This window comes from Halyomorpha halys, unplaced genomic scaffold (assembly GCF_000696795.3).
Source record: "Halyomorpha halys isolate HHAL.00 unplaced genomic scaffold, Hhal_1.1 Scaffold678.1, whole genome shotgun sequence".
NCBI lineage: Eukaryota > Metazoa > Arthropoda > Insecta > Hemiptera > Pentatomidae > Halyomorpha > Halyomorpha halys.
In genome coordinates this window covers 738,687-759,805 of record NW_027112940.1, presented here as the reverse complement: position 1 = coordinate 759,805, position 21,119 = coordinate 738,687, and the positions used below count along the sequence as shown (strand labels likewise).

The window sequence follows — 21,119 nt, the reverse complement described above, 5'->3', positions numbered from 1 at the left end:
AAAAAAAAAAAAAAAAAAAAAAAAAAAAGTTGTATGCATAGTGTGATTTTAAGACTTTGGTGTCGATACCTGATGATGGGGTGACAGCCCCGAAACGTTGTTATTGGTTTTAATGATATGGAATAAATAATTAAAACAAAGAAGAAAACCTTTTCATTCACAAGAACTAATTATATATGAAACTCTTCCGGTTTAACATAAACGTTTGTTTTTACGTACAACTAACTTTTATAAAATAAAATTGTGTTACTATGTTTTTTTTTTCAGTTATTTTGCTTCCTCACTAACGAAGGTAGGGAAGCTGTATATTCATCCAAGAAATTAAAAAGATTTTTATCCTGAGGACTGAAAATTTTCATTGGCATTTTATGCATTAGACATTAAGAAACAAATCCACATCTCCACCTGTCGGTCAGTCAGTACCCAAATTAGTCTTTTGATCTGTAAAAAAAGTTCAGGAACAATCATTCGAACAGTTAATCCTATTTTGATAACATTTTTAGGGATGTTATGGATAACATATTTTTTAACATTGTGCGGATTGGTCCAATATAGATTCCGTCTACTACTTGCGTTCGCCAATGCGTAACATTTTTTTCGCCCCACTGTATTTAAATAATGATACGCCCAATCTGCTCCAAATTCGAATAAAAGTTTTTTTTTATGCGCATGTTTTAAACACGTCCCTTCTCTTGAATTTTATTTTCAACCAAAAAATCATTTTTATTAAATAATAAGATTATTATTATAAATATTCTTTATCTTCAAAAGGTATTAGCTCATTGTATACCTACTAAGCAGAACGTGTAACGAAACCATACTAACCTCAGCACTTGGCAGATTTTTTTTTAATGAACTTTATTTTTAAAAAGTTGTTTATTTGTTATTCATTCCCTCAAATAGCTATATCGTCGAAACGGATTTTTATTACCTTTGTCTACGGAATTAATGCACAAGCATAAGAGTGAAGCAGTGTTAAGTTGCACTAAATTATTATTAAGACCCTCCGCTGCGAGTTATAAACGACTATGATAGCCGGTTAACCCTTAATAAAATTTATCCTAACCATAACTTTTAAATTAGCTGATTCATTATGCATAAACAGGGGACCTCGCCTGCTAACTTATGCCTCGTGTCCAAGTGCTTCTTTTGTCGGCCCGCTACCAGGCCCAGGCTAAAAGAAAAAACAGATTAAAAAGAAGAAAAATCTAATAAAAAACTTTCTGATTAATTCACTTACCTTATCTTTCTATTTAAGTCTCTCTATACTTCCTTTCGTGTTTAATCTCTTCTTTCCTATTTTTTTTTTAGTTTTAGTTTATTTTCTTTTTTACTTTTCCCTTAAGGATACTGTTTGACTTGTTATACTTGACCGCCGACTTGTACAAATCTGATTTTTACTTTTCGCAGAAAGGTTTATCAATTATTTCTTTATTCCAGCATTATCCTGTCCACGTCTCTCCTTACCTCAAGATATATTAAATAAATGCCTGGTTCAACATCCCTTAAGAAAGATACAAGATATACGAAGGCCGAAGGAGAAACAATATTCCTTACGCACAATTTAATAGTACTGCTAAGGATTCAAACAATACCTTCTAAAATGCAGGAAATAAGGCACTAGCATTATAAACATTTTAATCCGAAATCAAACTATCAAAAAATTCTTCTTTAGAAGCGTGGTATATCAGTCGATCGAACAAGGGTTCTTGATAAATGAGTTGTTATTGGGGGAAAAAAAAGAAGAAGTATCCATCCGCTTCATAAAAATAAAAATCCTTTTTGAAAATTATTTCAATGATGCATGAACTGAATAATAGTTAAAAATATAGTTATTGTTAATTTATAAAAATATATATATATATCATATGTGAACCGATTAACCCAAGTTTTTGGGCCGGTGCTGTAGCTGTCATAAACTACTTTTGAAATGTGCGAAAGAAAAAAATCATAAAAAGTGAACAATTTTTATCAATGTTACGCCATATTTCACTTACTTATGTATGGTACATATAGTAAGAAGTATTGTGATTAAAAAAAAAAAAATACCCATGTTTTTCAAAATATTGTTCAAGTATCTGGGAAGGTTCCCACGGTTTCAACGGTATTGCATAGAAAAGTAATTATAATAAAAAAAAAAAATATTTCCTGTATAATATATGATCGTGAATTTGAAGGAGATGGCCCAGATTGGTGATCAAGAAAAAAAAGCATTATTTTCTAACCGCAAATCTTCTTAAGGGCTGTTGTGATTGGTGGATGTTAGAATTCATTCTTTATACCTCCATCAATCACAATAGCCCTGATGAAGACCTGTAATGAGGGTCGAAACGTGGGTTATTGTTGAATAGTTGAAACTATCTCTTAATAGTTATTTTTGATCGCTACGCGGACCATCTCCTACTAACAAACATAATAGCATATAAATATTAATTTTTAAATCTATATAATAATTGATATTAAAATTTTAATAGTATTCGTTTAGTCTTTATATTAACTCATATCTGTCAGTAGTGAAGTACTACTGGGTCAGAAAGTAATTCATAAAAAATCTTTGAGAGAGAAATACTTTATTCAGCCATGTTGCCCAAATACATTGGGTTGCTGCATTACGCAGCATAACAATTAATCCATGATCGGACAAAACAATTTATTAACAATAATAAATAGTACCCAATAATCAATAGTACCCATACTATAAACTCAGGACCGGTCACTGAGACAGGAATTTGTTTCTTTTTAATTTTTAGTTTAATTATGTAACATAGGTAACTAACTATAACAGGTGATAGACAAATGAAATTATGCCCGGTACTCCAGCGAATCACCAGCGAAGAAGCTTACATTGTATTATAATCTATCTAACGTTCTCCACAGGCTATTGAAAAATTCTTGCACATAGGAAATAACCGATGCCGGCTGTGGAAGGAATCCAGGGAGAATCGGGCGGGGTCAAGGAGCAACTATTTCCTGGACAAACTGCATTGTTTGTTGAGAGGGACACAGAGATAACGAGGACTGAAGATAATGGTTCTCAGGCACAATCTCCCATCGACAGCATGATTGAGGATATCCACAGCCGCGTAAGTACGAGCTCTACGGAGAGTCTTACTCTTTATTTATTCCCATCGAGTTGTTGCCTGCAAATTATATTCCATTAATAAGAATATATATAGCTGAACGTAAATACTTTATTAAACTAGGAAAGAAAGCAACCCGGATGTTAATACCGCTCATTTATCTTATTTTTTTAATTTATCAAATGTAAATATAATTGAAGAATAAGAATTATTTTTATTGTTTGAAGTCAGAGCAGTCAGAAAATCAATACTAACGACAAACCAAAACGATTTTATTTATTATATTCAATATTGTTTAGGTTTTCACTGTAATTTCTTTTGCGCATTGTACAATATTAAACACTATAATTTAGTTTTGATAAACATCTATTGATTTTATGTTTTAAGTAGTTTAAAGTCTTTTTTGTTCATTTTGCTTCTGTAACTAAATAAGATCATGTTTTTATTTTTGCCATTATACTAAAGTTTGTTATATGTATTTTCCTGTGATTTATACAATTTTAATGTTTTTAGAAGTATAAATAATTTATTAAAAAATAGTTTAACAAAAGATGACGAAGCAGTCATGGAATCTAAAACACGAGGTCTCGGCATTTCCCGTTCGAATCGTATTTATCTATTTTTCCTTTTTTTTCCTTTAGTTATTTATAAAATTCTGTTATATTTTGTATTTATACATCGTATAGTATTGCTAAAAATGAGAAATGTTTATTTTTTTTTTCAAGTAAACAAAATTAAAGATGCTTTAGAGGAAGATACTTTAAAAAAATTCGGCATTTAGAGTATTTCAATGAGGATAAAACCTATCTGATATTAAAGACCAGATAATTTCTCATTGATTCAAAATCGTTGCAGCTGTTTTGGAGAAAATCTAAAAAAATAAAAAAATTTATTCTGTATCATTTATTTAATTAATACCAGATTCGGCCTAGTGGGTCTTACATGGTTAATGAAAGAGGTACATTTTTTTTTAAGAATTGATTATGGGGGGTATAGCCTCATACAAAATACACCCCTAACTATATACAATGTTATAAATAAAACAAAAAAATAAGATATTAATTAAAAATAATAATTCTTAATAAGAGATAAAAGTAAAGTAATAAGAGAAACAATGACATTTATTGATTATTATTCGACTGAATACATAATTGACTTCTAATGAAAAAAAAAGAAAGTGAATTTAACAAAAAGAGTAAGCGAAAAAAAGAAATTAAGATTAAATAAAATTTTAGAGTGACAATAACATAACTGATATTAGAACTGATTTATAACAGGATGTCCTGCAGCAGCCTGGGCTTCAGTCTTCGGGTTGAGGTTGGGTTTGCCAAGTTGTAGGTCACTGCTCCTTTAACTGCAGGTAACTGGGAGTGGAACTTCATGAGTCTGTTTTTTTTATGTAATCCTCTATTGTCTCTATTAGTAATTCCCGATGCCATTGGCTGAAAAATGGATTCAATAAAGTGGAGTTTCTGGGAGGTAGACTTTAGCGAAATAGTTACTGTCTCGTCCCTAAATATGTGATTTCAGTATCGTAAGACTTTTTGAACTGTTCACAAATAGACACCGCACACAAAGAATTCAATGAAACAATGATTAAAAAAAAGGAACTATAACATTCATAATAATTGGTAAATGAATTGATGAACTTTTAATATATTCGAGAGACTCATTATTATTTTATATACCTTATCAGAGATTTATACAACTATCTAAACGCTGCTATTGATGATAAAAGGATAATGGTGGAAATAATTTTGTAATATTGTGGTAATAAAGGATACTTTGAAAGGTCACAGAGAGTGCTAAACAGCCAGTTGGCAGTGTGCCAAATCTGTTATTTGTAACCTTTTACCATTATTAATTCCAGATGGGCCAAGTGATTTCGAAACTTTATACATCTCCATGAGATATAATTTTATGAACTCTTAATAATGGTCACATATAAAAAAAAACGTAATAACCACTGTAGATTTTCGCGATCAATCGATCGTTTCTAGAGATGCTTAGAAATGTCACCTTAAAAATAACTGTATTCTTATATTTAATTTCTTCTTTCATTTCGATAAACACATAAAAATAAAAATTATGTAATGTATCTTTATTTCTGCACAATCTTAAACTGAAACTTTAACTTTGGAATCATAACTTCATTGCAAAAATATATTTTTAAAAAAACATCATTATTTTCTAGAGCAATGTCTCAGAATAAACTCGGCCACCTAAATTTCTATATTTATAGAAACTTTCAAATTTATTTACATAATTCATTTGGGATCTTTTTTTTTTTTTTCATCGTTTTGAGATGGTCACTGTTTATTGATAATTTTGAATATTATATAAAAAAATCATTCAGTAATTTGGTACAACGATATTCTATAACTTTTATTTACTAATACAAAAGTTAAGTACTTCACAATTTATAAAATAAAATAGAAATGAACTATTTATTGTTATATAAATAAAAAATTTGCCAATAAACATTTTTCTCTTATATTATAATACTCTTATTAAAGAGTATTATTGAAAATATAGCCACGCCCTAATTTCGGTAACCTGAGGAGGAAATAGGCAGGGTAAGCCGGCCTGTCATTATCTGCTATAAATCAGCCTGAGGAGGTAATCACTGATAAAGTTAGTTACTGTTACTTTAACATATATCACAACTATTTTCTCAATGTATCCATGTTTCATAAAAATTAAAAAAATTATATAGTGGTAATACATCATTTGTGACCACTATATTTTAATTTCTTTGCAAGATATTATTGAATAAGAAAAATTCACTAACTGAGTAGTTTACAAGGCTGTAGGTCCCCAATATGGTAAAAATCAATATATTGGATTCGATTACTAGTGAATTTCAAAATATATCGGTGGTTTATAAATTGTCAGCCTTTAATTTAGAAATAATTAGTTTAAAATAATATGTATTGCTATGTATCTATCGTCGGGATGCCAGGATAATCGCTGAAGGCAATTATCCAAAAATAAGTTAATTAATTAATTAATTTATTTCTAAATGATAGTAGTTAATTAGTTAATATAGAGTCCTACCAATGATAATAATTGGACTCTTTTCCTAGGGCCTATTTTGTGTTTACCAGTTACCAGTTAAATACCTTTATATTTATAGAATATTGTTACCAATACTTATATAATATGATAAGGGGTATCATATCAATTGTGTAATGTAACAGTAAATAAACTACATAAAGGAACTAAGTATTTATTTACTGTTTATGGCAATGATATCATTAAACTGATTCAGACAAATATGACTTGCCATAAAATAAATTACATTATAACTTATTCCCTATTACATACATATAGGGACTACAACATATATATGTATATACATATGTTGCAGATTTGAGTGGTGCGTGTCGTGGTATGTAGTGACGTATTCGCCGTGGTGTCGTGTTGTCATAAGGATGGCGTTCCAGGTCTGATACGCAATTCTTAGGACTCTGTCTCGTGGAAATGCATCCTGCTGTCTTCTTACTTCTGTCTTCTGTGCTTCTCCGAGTTCTTTGCTGCTTTTTTTCTGCCCCAACTTGTTCCAAAAAGGGGCGTCGCCTTTTGGGAATCTTATTTCCTCATTGGCCATCTGTTTCCACGCCCACTAGGTGAGCGTCTCTACTGTGACGGGGGCTCTGAGAGGGGGTGGGATACTTCTGACATATGACCGCTTTCGGTCTCTACCTGACTTAATACATTTGCTGGGAAGGGTCCTTTCCACCTGCACCCATTAACCACCTTCGATGTACCTTTTATTGACAGGTATCATACCCGGCACAGGCATGAAAAGACATATGACAAAGACTTATAATATCAATAATTGTTAATACATTGATACATATCAGTACAATCAAATTTATTTCTTTTATTCATTCCACGGTAATTAGACTCCTTTTAAATAATTAAATTCTTCTCCTTTTTGATAAATTATTTGTTGTAGAAGGAATGAATTGAGGCACTCGGTCGTTAACATGGCAGCTGACATTTAATGTGAATTGAATCTTTTGACCGGAATCTTATGGGCAGCGGTTCCCAAAGTGTGCGGATGCCGCAAATGAGTATTGCTTTCTCAAGATATTAAAATAAAATACATTAAAATTAACACAGGAAATATAAAGTGCATTCTATAATTTAATATTTCTTTTCTTCTATCCCTAAATATTCAATCGATCTAATGATAATTGAACTGACATTTTTTTTTTTTTTTTATCTCGACAAGGAAACACGACATCTTTTTAGACCAAGAACGGTGCCATGGCAAAAACAGTTTGGGAACCACTGCTTTAGAGCATACATTTTCAAAGAAATTTTACAGGTATAATGATGATTTCAAATTACGATATGTGACTCCTGGTTCAAGGTAAAACATTGTAATTAATAAACATTTTAGCATTGTAAAAGTATTAATTTTTTTCAATTTAAATAATTTTATTATCCAAATGAAATTTGGATGATGCATCAATAACAAAATCAAGATTTAATGTGAGCGTAATAAGTAATAGAAAGCAAAAGTCATGAACAAGACAAATCTAAAAGAAAACTTATAATAAACTAATTTCCTTCTCTGGATTTTTGTATAAAATAGTCTGACAAATTCGATGGTAAAATGTTTTTTATTGAGTTTCTGATATCTAGGAACGAAAAGTTTTAACTTTGGTTTTATACACTTCCATCAAAATTATATTCTGAAGCAAACGCGCATTTTCTGTTAGAAAATACAAAAGTAGGGATGAAACTTCCGTTAATCTTTCATTTAAGCCTCAGTATCTTGAAAAAAAAATCACAACTAAAAAAAATTATGAATATTTTAAAATTTAAAGTTTGAACCATTGTAATTCTTTTACGTTCAAAATTTTCCATGATACAGTTTTTAAACACCAATATTTTTTCAAATAAAGAGGAACAAAATTTCGCCAGTGATGAAAACATACGAGACTGTATTTAGAAAGTTCAGGAATTATCAGGACAGAAAAAGACCTTCTTCGAGTTTTTCTTCTGTTTATTTATATAACTTTCTGTAGAGTCGAATAAATTTCAATTAATTCAAGTACATTCATTATCAATTTGAACTACGTTTCGGGCATAAGACTAGTCTTTAAATACTAGTATTCAAATTCACATTCAGATATTTTTCAATTTAAACATCACATTTTTATGATGTTTTTGTATAATATATTTTAATTTCAAATGTTCAAATTTGATGAGCCAAAACCAGCATTTGAAGTACCAATAGTTCATAGAAGTTCTGAAATATCGATGGTCAACCTCACAGGTGTGGTAAGTACCAAATTTAGAACTGTGAAAATTGTAAGTGAAATATCAAGTTTAGGTCGATAAAATGTGATGTATAAAATTTAAAAAAAGTAAATAATGAATTATAGTGTCTCGTAAGATCTTAATCTATTTTTCTGCTTGTAAGCAGACTTTAGTCCATCTGCAGTCTTTCTTCAAAAATGCTGTGAAAATATAACTTGTGAAGAACAAATTCTTATAGCTGTTTGGTCAATTTTGGGATGATAAAAAGCAAACATCATAAAACACCGTGAGACTGTCAAAGATATGAACTACTAATATTATTAAAGTGTTTACTATTTCACCCACCCCTAAAAAAGGTGTGGCTAAAAGAAGCTTCAAGAGAACGAGAGAACAAGTAAGGAAAATAAGGAGGAAAGGAAGCGGAAGGAGGTAAAGGATCTGCTTATAGAGACAGGACATAGCCGAAATTCGAAGTCTGACCCAGAGATGAGGTTCGAAGCTCCTTTTTATACTCCACAACGGCCATAACTTCGGAAGACCGGTTCTCTCCCCTCCTTGGCTATCGGCTCTTGTCTTGTATTATCGCATGTCCCTTGGCTGGTCACCTCTATGGAGACGCTTTTATTAAAGCTTCTAGTGAGAGGGATCAACCAGCCGACAATGGCCAATGTTCAAGGTGATATTCTAAAAACAAAACTGCGCCCAAAATATAATTAAGAAGATATATTTTGGCATAGCAAATGAGTCCATTTTTAAATATTTATATTATCATTACAGTAACTCTACCAATTCTTTTAATGCTTCATTAAAATAATTTTACCAGACAGCTTTTTCATGTTTTGCAGTTTCTTCAAAAAAAATAAAACCTACAACTTTTTTTAAATTGTCGCTCAGCCATAAATCCTTAAAGCATAAAAAAATACTACAAAGCTGGGCACTTTACAGCCTTATTTAGTCCCAAGATTACGCCACAATTTTCACGGAGTTCAACCGAAACACGTCTCGCGCTAATAATCTTTTTACCAAAGAACAAAACAATACGTAAAAATAATAATTTTTTAAATTATAAAATTTCCAAAACTTTCTATTAAATGTAATCTATTTTCTTCCCTTAAATTCATCATTTCAATAATTTTTGTTAATTGCTCTTTTTAAAGAATATTTTGTCTTAATGGTTGAGACAAAACATTCTTTTGTGTGCTGAAATTAATGTTAAATAAATTTACTTCAAACCCACGCTACTTGCTTGTTCTGGTAGGACGAATATTTTTTGACTATATTTCATGATATAAAAGACATGAAAGGAAAAAATATTTGACTTTCTGAGGAAAATGGTCAACTTATGATGAGCTATTTTAGAAAGTACGAGTCACATAGAGCTTATTTTGGTCTTATTAAGTCACTTATCTTGCTTGATAAAATGTGATTCAAATACATTTACTAATCATTTCCAAATTCTTCTTTGATTAAAATCTGGAAAAAAATGCCTATACTAAATACGTTTTAGGAAACATATATATTAAATATTTAGGTTAAAACTCTGTAATTAAATACATAACATCAAATAAAATTGTACAAACATGTGGCATGTGAACATTCTGTGATCATTTAATTGCCATTGTTTCTGGTATGTATCATAATCATGTAAAATAGCATTAGTTTGAAAAAGGAGTGTTACAAAAACATACTGGCTTTTATTTCTTAGGTAGGGTTCTTCAGCAAACCATTCTAAGGTTCCTCCATTTGATAAAGATGGACTCAGTCTAAGATTCTTTCTTTGGAATAAGAACAATTTAAAAAAAAGTTCGCTGAAATTGGAACAGTATCAAAGGAAAGCAGAGATGCATAAAATATGATAACATGTATTTGTATTAGGTCTAATCTATATTTTATTTATTCAAAGGACATATCAAGCTGGATATAATCAGCTTTTCGGTTTGACTGTAATTCCAGAGAAGCCTAGGATCTGTTTAGGAAGGTCCTTAAAGGAGAGTTTACTCCCTACTAATTCACGGATCGTTTCACGGCTATTTCACGATCATCGGGTGCTGATGATGGTTGTGCTAATTACCCCGCGGGGGCACTTTGTCACAGCTAGTTCACCCTAATATGGCGGCTGCTTCTAATCTTATTTTGATAGCCCTACTGTCTGCTTTGTAATTTTCCTCTTAGTTTCTCTTTCAGAAGATCATTATCGACGGAGGTGTCTAATTTTCAATTTTTCGTTCAAGAGTATTTAGGTAAGATCATTTTTTAGTTCCCGATATGTCTGTCAAAAGTTGCGAAAAATGTAAGTTTTAATGTCTCTAGTAATACCTATTTGTTTTGATAAAAAGCCACATTCTTAATTGGCATCTTCGTGTGCTGTATCTTCGTTTGGACTTCAGAAGGCGTTTTTAGGGCCCACTATTTTTTTGAAGAAGAGATAATTCAAAAGGACTTAAATGGTTAAATGCCGTAAAACATTGATACCTAATCTCCTTGGTTGGAAGTCCACTAATTCCCAATATATCGTATTAGTAGTTTATTTTCGTTGCATTAGTATTCTACGATGATTAGGAAACAGTCCTATCCCAAGACTGTATTTTGGATCCTAACCAGTCCAGCTTTTAGATCTGGAATCGCAGATAATCTTTGAATTATACAGCCCGTGTCCCCGGTCGGCGGCTTCCTTAGGGTTTTATTGGTATCTTATTTACGACCTCCAACCGGTCTCTTGTGAACTGTTTACATCCGATTCTGGGTGTCTAGCCTACGCCCTCTTAAGACTGAGGGTGGTCTTGAATCCACGCCCATGCTAGGATATCAAAATAAGCAGTCTATGGCTTATAACATGATTGAGCAGATGATAGGAGACACCTTTGCTTTGAGGGAGAAATGATAACTACCAGCACATCTTCCGTGACTTGATTAAATTTCAATTCGTGACTGCAGGAGATCTCATCCTACCCGTTGCCAGCATTATTGTCAGCATGTGACCCGTAATCTACTCGAATAGATCCATTTATATTTGTCCTGTAGTTTGTTATTCCACCGTGATGAGTCCTTATTTACGTATTGAGCAGCTATCAGATTATTTAGACCAATTAGCATTAATTTGTCTCAGGCGTAAAAAAAATTTATTGAATAATCTTTGGATTAAGATAATAAATGAACGTTTATTCACGGCTCAGAGGCGTTTTTCATCGTTTCTGAGTTTGTCAACTTAACAACGTGGAACTGTAGGTAATAAGCTACTGCAAAGCAAAGGAATCTCAGTTATCAATTAAAAACCAGTTGTCTCTAATTCCAATCCTATTGTTCCCTTCGGAATGAGAGAAATGTGATGCTGTGCTGTACATCTTTCAATTAATTTTCCAGAAAATTCCACTTTTCAAGGATTTGAAATTCTCTCCCTATCAGGAACGAAATAGGTGTAAAAAATTTTTAAAAAATAAATGGCGAAAGGACTAGGGTAGTTACTTCATCTTTGACGGCTGCTTGGCTAGTTAGACTAGCCAAGTACATCTTCATGTTAGTTGTGACATCCAGCGTTACAGGAGACCAAACCAATTATAAGGTTGCTATTGTCTCGTATGGTGGTGTGATGTAATTATTCCATTCGAGATGAGCCAAAGGAAAGCAGTGAGAAACATGATTCAAGAAGGCTAGTGGATATTTGGACAATCGGATACAACAGGACATGTCTACTTCCTCATTGACTACGCACCGACTATTGAACTTTTTAGAAGTATTGATGGCTTGAAGGACATTAAGAAGACATTAATGTTTCATACATCAACAAATGTTGTATTTTGAGTATTTCTGGACGACTATTGTAAGTGTTGAGATTAATTATTCAAAATTATCAAAACTATAATGGACTGCCTGGAAATAAATATTAGCGCGATTTCAGCTGAATTAAAAAAAAAAAAAGTTTTATTTTATTTAACTATTTAACAAAGTTCCTTTTTTAGGGGAAGGGTCTATTTCATGATAACATTTCATAAAATAAAATCAAAACTTCTTCATGGTTCCATTTAAAATACACAGTAGCTAGAAGCTTTTTCTAAACAAAAATGGATTCATTGAGTAGTTAAATTTATAAAATATATGATTGAAATTTGAAATATTCGTCAATTTATATCTTTTATTGACATCAAAGTTTATCTTTAGACCTAAATAGACCATGATAAACATACATAAAGGAAATATATGGTCTAAGGACTATTTAAAAAAACAAAACGTTGCACTTAAATAAAACGGAATCTAGTCGTACTTGAAATAACTCATGAATACTTTTTCTAATGAATTTGTTTTTATTAATCTATCAAACGCCTTGATATGTCCCAAAAGTAGAGGGAATGTGAATAAAGGGTGTTTCGATAAGAAAAACACGAATAAAAGCGATAAGAATGTATACAAAAATATAAATATATTATCATTAATTCATTAGGGGGATATAATATGTCTAAGTAGGATAAAATATGTAAGAAAAAAAGGCTAGGAGGTAACGGCTATAATACATGAGCCGACCCCACAGGTGCTCGTGGGAACAGTGTTGGATTCGGGTCACCGTTACTGCCTAACCTACTCTCCCTTTCCTAAACCTCTTCCTCGCCGTCTGCAACATCCTATCCTTTGTCTTGGTAATTATATTATACACCTGTCTGCAGGTAGATCTCACACCGCTTATAGGGATCTATAAAGAATATTACCGAAAATGTAATGTTCCTTTGATAATATATTAATACCCTATTAAATTTTATATTTTATATCTATATAAAAATGACTACTGGTCATTTTTATATAGATATAAATACTCTAGTTTTCAGTTCATGTAGGCCCCGAAATCATTGGCCTATTCAAAGTATTATTTTGAAGGCCCGTGACATCCATACATTTGAGGCCATCTAAGCTTCCAACTCAAAATCTATATTTCTATCTAAATCTATATATATCATATATATATATATATCAGCAATTCAATTCCTAAGAAAACTAGTATAGTAGACCGAAACGTCAGATCATTCTAAATATTGACATGTAGATATCTTCCGCATTTTAGACTATATTTCATAACTTTTATAACCATAGGATGGATATGTAGTAATTCGTCTCATTTGATAGATTTAATGGCACATATGATTAAAGCACACAGTTTGATTTTAGATAGATGAATTTTTATACACCAATTTAAATCTAAAATAATATTTCGTCCAACCAAGTGAATATATATATTTATATTATTGCAGAAAACGTCCTGTTCAAAGGATAATCTAATGTTCATTTAAAAATAAATATAAATTAAAAAAAATAGGACTTACTTTCTCATAGTATAAGCAATAGCGATATAATTTTAAAACATCTGAAAGAACATAATAGAAGAGATAGTAAAATTAATATAGAATTCACCAATTTCTTACAAGTAAAATTAAACTGTGGATTTTAATACAATTTTCTTTCGCACCTTTATTATCAGATTTATAAGAATGTAAATTATTATATTCTGTCTCAAAATAATATTTTTACTTGACTCAAATTTTCCAGTATAACTATTTAACAACGTCAAAAATGGCCAAGAATAAAGAAATGAATGGTCTAGAGGAAGCGTGGATTACTCTGGTACCTACATAAAGTGATCGATGGCTTCCTAGAACACTGAAGAAAATAAAAAAGGGTAAAAAGCTTACGTTCCAGCTCAGGATTTTATGTATACAATCCGGAATGTAGGATACAGCGGATACATTCGTATTTAAATCGAATGGAAACGCTTCCTGCACCTGAATGAAATAAAATCATTTTACGGCTTAGTAAAAGAGGGAATTTCAAGGAGAAAATATCATTGGCTAAAACCAAGACAGCGTTTAATAGATTAAGTGAAAGCAGAACAGGCGACAGCTTACATTACAACCAAGTCCTACCCACTGACTCAGAAACTTTCTTGACTTTTGTTAGACATCAGATCTCCCGTGAAACATGAAACAACTGTGCTAATTGACCATGCTAAGAAGAACATTATGGGTAAGCTGGCCGTGGCTTCGGGGTCGTCGCCCGGAAGACAGACACTCGGAAGCGGTAAAGAAGAAGAGGATAAGGAGTAGACGAAGAGGAGGAGATAGCAATTAGAAGGATGTAGTGGCCCCCGAAAACAGGTTGAGCGACTCCTCAAATATTCCTGCTGGCCTCTCGTCCATTTACATAATCGCTAGGGTCCCCGTTCCCCCGAACCGTATCCTCAGCTTTCTGGAATCCTTCTACCTCATACAATTCTCTTTTCATTAGTAACAGAATTACTTTTTCTAATACCGTCTTTTTGTTTGATCCGTTCGTGCTCTTGCCTATTTTACTGCCAATTGTAGATGGAAATGAAACCGGAGACGTTCGGCATTTACATAAGTAAACTGACATACATAATTCGGTGTGCCATAGAACTTTAATTGAATAAAATTACAAATTCTATATCTGAATATACATTATTGTGTGCCTTAAAAACGTAATTAACCGATGGGTAAGCCAACTTTATCCATTATAATAATCGAAATGCCACAGATGGTTTTCAGGATTTATTAATTTTATATGAATCGGAAATTATTTCATATATTTAACATACTTAAAATAATACGATCATGTATTTTACTACCTTATTATACACATGGCAACATTCATCTATACGATAAATACGAAAACTTATGACAAATTCAGTAGACGACTAGATTGATGGACTGACTCTGGGAAATTCATATTTAAATAATATGTATTTTATTTCGCTTAAAGTGCTAAACTAAAAAACGCGACGCAAGACAGTAAAAGCGGAAGAGAGTGGTTCAGTCCTAGGTCAGGCCTTATGGAAGGAAATGTTTGACGAGTTGCTGGTGGAGCTAAAACACACAGAGGGTTCCTCATCACGACCTACAATCTTCTTGGCCGAAGATAGCAGATCCATATAGAGAATACAGTCTAAACTCTCTAACCACTCAAACCCCTTAGTTTCTAATCTTGCATCCTCTTCCATTCCTGACAATCCACCGATGCGCCTGAAAAGAAGATGGCCACGAGACCAGCTAATGTAAAATGTCATTAAAGTGCTACCCATGGGTAGTTTCTCTACACGCTTGTAACACTCCAATTTAACTTAGATCAGATTTACTAAATGTATTATAATGTACAGTTGTAAATAGCAATAAATAAATATTAACAAAAAAAAAAAGAATACAGACTCTGTATCGAACCACAAACAAATACAGGACGGTATCACACGAAGCGATATAGAAGCTGCCCATTGTCACCCTCAAGCAGAATTCCTCAATGTTGAGAGGAGGCCGGTAATGGAGACAATTCCGAAGAGTCTCACGCATAAAATTGGCGAGAACTAAATGAAAATCATCAGGGAGGATTCCAAAAAAACCCAACCAATGGAGAAAGATGTTAAGTGAAGATTCCATAGAAGAGAAGATGAGCAAACGCCATAAGGAAACCACACCCTGAGGAAATATTTCCTCACCATCCTGTCATTATTAAAATCAAGTTGGATCCTCCAAGACAATGAGGTCTCTCAGTTCCAAAAAGAACTTGGAGTATTCTGAGAAACACGCCAAAGCTTCTAAAATTAAACCTCGGTGCGACAACTGGAGTCCGTGAAACTGAAGAACATGTTGGGAGTTTCGCAATGGTAGGACACCGAGTCAGGAGAAGGGCTGGACCAAGAACCGAACGAATGCGGAAGGATGAGGGTATATCAGTAAGGTGCTCAACCGAAATAAAATAATTATCTCAATAAAATAAATTCAATAATATATTTAAAATGTAAAATAAGCAAAAAAATGTTTTTTGTGGGCAGCAGTAGTACAGATATTTACCCCCACGTAGCAACCCACTACTGCCAAAAAAAAAAAGTATGCCGGAAATGGATAGGTAGGGGTTTTAAAAAAACCAGCGGAAGAAGCGGTCTAATAGATTTATTTAGTAAACACATAAATTAAGAAATTTTCCTTTAAAAGTTAAACCTCAATAAAAAAGGATCTGCAAGAAGTTCTATAATAACATTCAATTCAAGAATATTGGAAATTAAGGTATTATAAATCATCCTACATAAAGAGCTTATACTACATTACATCGTTTACAGTAAAAGATGATAATTAATGTATGGTTAATATTCGTTTTAATCACCTAGGCAATTAATAAAGGTTGATATATTAAAAATCATGAATAATTTTTAAAGCAATTAAATTAAATAAATAAACAAAAGAAAAATCTGATTAGGAACAGAATTAGGTGTCAATCTGTAAAATAGTAAAAATATAATATAAAATATTTGAAATAGTTGTCATGGTAATACAATCTAATTGCGTTAAAGTCTCTTTGACTTTTATTCTGAAAGTCATTCCATTATTGCCAATTTTTCAAGTTTTAATTAACTCATAGATAAGAATATGACAAAGAGAGGTCGGTAGGTGAGCGTTAAAAAAAAAAGTCTTCAAGCGTTAGTCAGTGATTAGGCGGATTCTGGACTCCCAGGGATGGCATTTATATCACGCCAGTTATAAGTGAGAAATCTCGATTTTACCACTCTGACTGACATAGGCTAGTAACATCTGGGATTTTCTGGTGCTGTTAATTCAAGTACACCAACTAATATTCATTGATCATTAAAGATTCCAGGAGACTTTAACGGTGGTGAACAATGGAAGAATATGGACTTCTGTAGATCCTCTTATATAAGAAAAACTTATATATATTAATTGTTCCATTTATAATGTTGTTTATTATTTTTATAGGACCCCAAATCTTCACTAACACATAGGGTATTAATTTAGTTGCATCTATTCACAAGTAAGTAAAAAAAAAGGTATTTTTTCGCTTGCAATGAACGGTGGTTTTCAGGATTTCTGTTCCAACAAGCGAAACAAAATCGATTCGCCTTAATGGACTGTTTAACTTTATTCTCAATCTAGACGCTTTTCTTCCCATGCATGGTTGCTCGGTTCAAAGCACCCTTTTTTTCTACAAACCCCAGATTTGTTTTTTTATTCATAGGAAATTTGGTGGAACCATTCAATATTTTTAGGGTACCCAAATGGTACTCATATGAAATAGACAATTTGATGAGGAGACAATCGTATGAGGCAAAAAATTCTTAATTAAAAAAAATAATATTTATTGTTTAGCGTTAAATTCTTGACGAATCTCGTCTAAGAGTAAATACTTTGGATTGGCAAAGGCGCTCAGGAAATATTAGGGGAAGGAGTGTGAAGGTTAGTGAAAGAAATATTTTGGTATTCTTCATAAAATATTTGTGAAAATAAAAAATACATTTCCTTCTCCCTTCCCGGTTATGGTGTCAAATATATTTCGCTTGGGGTAATAAAAAAAAAACTCATCATAACACCAAATAAATTAACCGAAATAAGGCCCGTCAGCCAAGTTTGTAACGTAAATTACATGTCTGAATTCCATTAGAACCTGAAACTATATCGAATTGGTAGTACAAGAACCCAAGAGGAGAAAAAAGGCAGTTATTTCACCCCAATGTTTGTTTACTTTAAAGTAAACTATGAATAATTACAAGTCGAAATTGATGAGTCTACCAAGTATAGGTAGGGAGAATAAAAAATAGTGGCTGTTTCAAAGAGATAAAAAAAAAAACAATTTTTCAATCGGAGCTGTATATCTTAAAAAGTAGAAACAACACATGAAAACCTAAGAGAACGTCATTTACAGAAGAGTAAATTTGCTAAAATATGAACCCTAATAGAGTTATTTACGTTATATAGTTTTCGAGCTTTTTAAAAAACAACATTTCATAAAAATGTTGTAAGGGACGAACTAAATGATCAGTAGTTAGTGAATTTATTTTGAAAAATTTATATCTCAAAAATCATTTGACGTACAGATGTCTATTAGCACTCAAATTAAAGCTAGTTTAATGAGCTATGAAGTAGTTTATGATGTTTATCTTCGTAGGAGTAATAGTTTACATGAAATTTGCTAAAATAAATTGATTTTTTTTTCAATTTTCATTTGCCAAATTTATATTCATATGTGAATATCATAAAAACTAATACCCCTACGAAGATAAGTGTCATAAACTACTTTATAGTAAGTTAAATTTCCTTTATTTTGAGTGTTAGCAGACATATGTGCGTCTTATGGATCTAGAGATATATTTTTCAAATATCCAACATTTTATATGAACAACTAGAAGTTTCCATTTTGTCAAATATCATAAAAACTACTACTCCTACGAAGATAAACATAATTAACTATTTTGTAGTAAATTTAACTAGCTTTAATTTAAGGCATCTTTACGTCCAATGGTTACTGAAATGAAGTTGTTCATAAATCAAACTTATTGTCCGAACAACTATAAATCAATTTATTTTAGCAAATATCATGAAAACTACTATTCCTACGAAGATAAAGGTCATAAACTTCTGTATAGTCCATTAAACTAGCTTTAATTTGCTAATATCTAAAATAAGACATCTGTACGTCATATAGTTCCCGAGATATAAATTTTTTTAAGAAGAGATTTCTCAAAATAAATTAACTAACTACTAATCTTTCAGTAGATTTTTAAGTATTTTTGGTTTTTAAAAACCTATATCTCGAGAACTATTGGACATAAATAGCTCTTTTAGGGCTAATATTTCATAAACTTTACTCTTCTTTAAATAATGTTCTCTTAAAGTTTCTAGTGTTGTAGGTAGTTTTGAAGATATAGGGCTCCGAATGAAAAATTAATGTTTTTTAAGGTTTTGAAACAGCCGCCATTTTTTATTCCCTACCTATACTTGGCAGACTCATCAATTTTGACTAGTGATTATACCTAGTTTTCATTAAAATAATCAAAAATTGGGGTGAGATAACTGCCTTTTTTTCTTCCCGGCTCTTGTACTAAGGGTACAATCGTCCAATACTAGACTTCAGTTGTTCAGTGAGTGTTGTAACTACGATCATTTTACTAATTCGAAACTGTTTTGTATTTAATGAGTGAAATATATATTTCAATCAATATACATTACTACTTATACCTAATGATTCGATATTAATTACCTATATGAAAAGGTATAATTATAATTGATTTCTTGCCTCTAGCACTGAAAAAAAAATTATTTTCAGCGGATGATTCAAAATTTTATTGCATTATATCACGAAACCTGTTCATAAAATTTATTGGAAAATGTACAACAGTTCCTGTCATATAAAAACCTCATTTCTCCCCCCTCCCCTCACCCCCAATAAAAATGTTTACTTTTTTTATGAAAATGAAATATTTCTACTTTCTCTGTGTTACATAAAAAAAAAAAACAAGCAAGTTAATCAACCAGAATTTATTTTTTATCGTTAAAAGTTTTTAATAGGAGCTAGAATGTATGGAGCAAAGATAAAAGGGTGATAAATTGTGATAAAAAGCCACCAAATCACGTGCCATAATTTATGCCAGAAATCAGAGATTTCCTTTCGACCAGCTGGCATATTTTAAAAATGTAAAATAGAATAAAAAAAAAATGCCAACACTGTAGGTCAGTCATCCTGTCAGTATTAAATCTGGAACGGGCGGTATATCAGGGTCCAGGATCTTTGTAGTCTATTAAAAGATTAACACGATTGGTTTTCCGGGGAGCTGTCTCTTTGATGGCCCCTTGCCCAACAAAATAAAGGTTACCAGTCTTTTAATGAGAACATTTATGTGATTCAGGGTTCGGCTGACGATTCCAATCCAATGTTACTGTCAACAGTCCAAGCAGGTCATCGATCTCCTGTCAAGAATAAATGAAATATTCTATTCTAAGGACCCCATTGTTATTTATCAGGTTTGAAATTACTAGAACTTTTTAATTAGTTTTTATAGAAGGTTTTCAATTAAAAAATAAAAACGTAAACAAATTATGTGAATACATAACATGCATTCAATGGTCATAAACCCTAAAAATAGATAAAGTTACTTTCCTTGTAATAATAACGTAAAAATGAATAACTTTTAAATACGAGGGAAATTATTTATTCATAAATGGTTTATGATCGCTATGGTGTAATATTGATAACATACTAATACGTTTTTAGAAATATTGTTATGATTTATGTGTTCTTATTTATTATGTCATGTGCCTTAGCTACTTGGAGGAAGCATTTTTTAAAAGATTTTATAAAATACTGAAGAAGTTTTTCAATATTCTTGCAATGTTTAGCTCTGGCCTTCATATATAACAGCTATTAAGAGGCCCCAAAATGCCAAAAGCGAATCAATAAAAATGATAAAAATTTTAGAAACCCAAAAACAAAAAAAATAAAATGAGTTAAAAATGGCAACTTTTTAAAAGTAAAAATTTTAAAATTTTGTTCGATTAATTTAGGAAGGGCTTTTTGAACTTACTTTCACAAATCTTAAAGATTTTATAAGCCCTTTACTATACTATTGAGAAGTGTAGTTTTATTTCTTTACCAACAGGAAGAGTTTAGAATGGAATTTAGGTAATGATGATTCTCAGCCAAAGGACTTTGGTGTAGACATCAAAAAGAACCACTTCCACTTATTTTCTAGAAGGAAAATGTTATCATTTTTTTTTTCTCAATACTTTATTGAGTTATTTATTTCTACCTACTCAATTTTAACACGTAACTGATCTATATATAAAAGTCTTTATTACATAATGTATAAATTATAGGCATTACAATATACTAATCAGTTTAATACTGACAATATGTATACCAATATACCACTACAACTCATGAAGGGTCAAGAGTGCGAGAGGAAGGGAGGGAGGGGGAGGGAGAGGGGGA

At 31.6% G+C, this 21,119-nt stretch overlaps 1 long non-coding RNA gene across 1 annotated transcript in view; it reads right to left on the bottom strand.

Moving 5' to 3' along the window:
• The window catches only part of LOC106685298 (uncharacterized), a 179,288-nt gene that overhangs the window by 116,259 nt on the left and 41,910 nt on the right, over window positions 1-21,119 (bottom strand). The window lies entirely within an intron of this gene.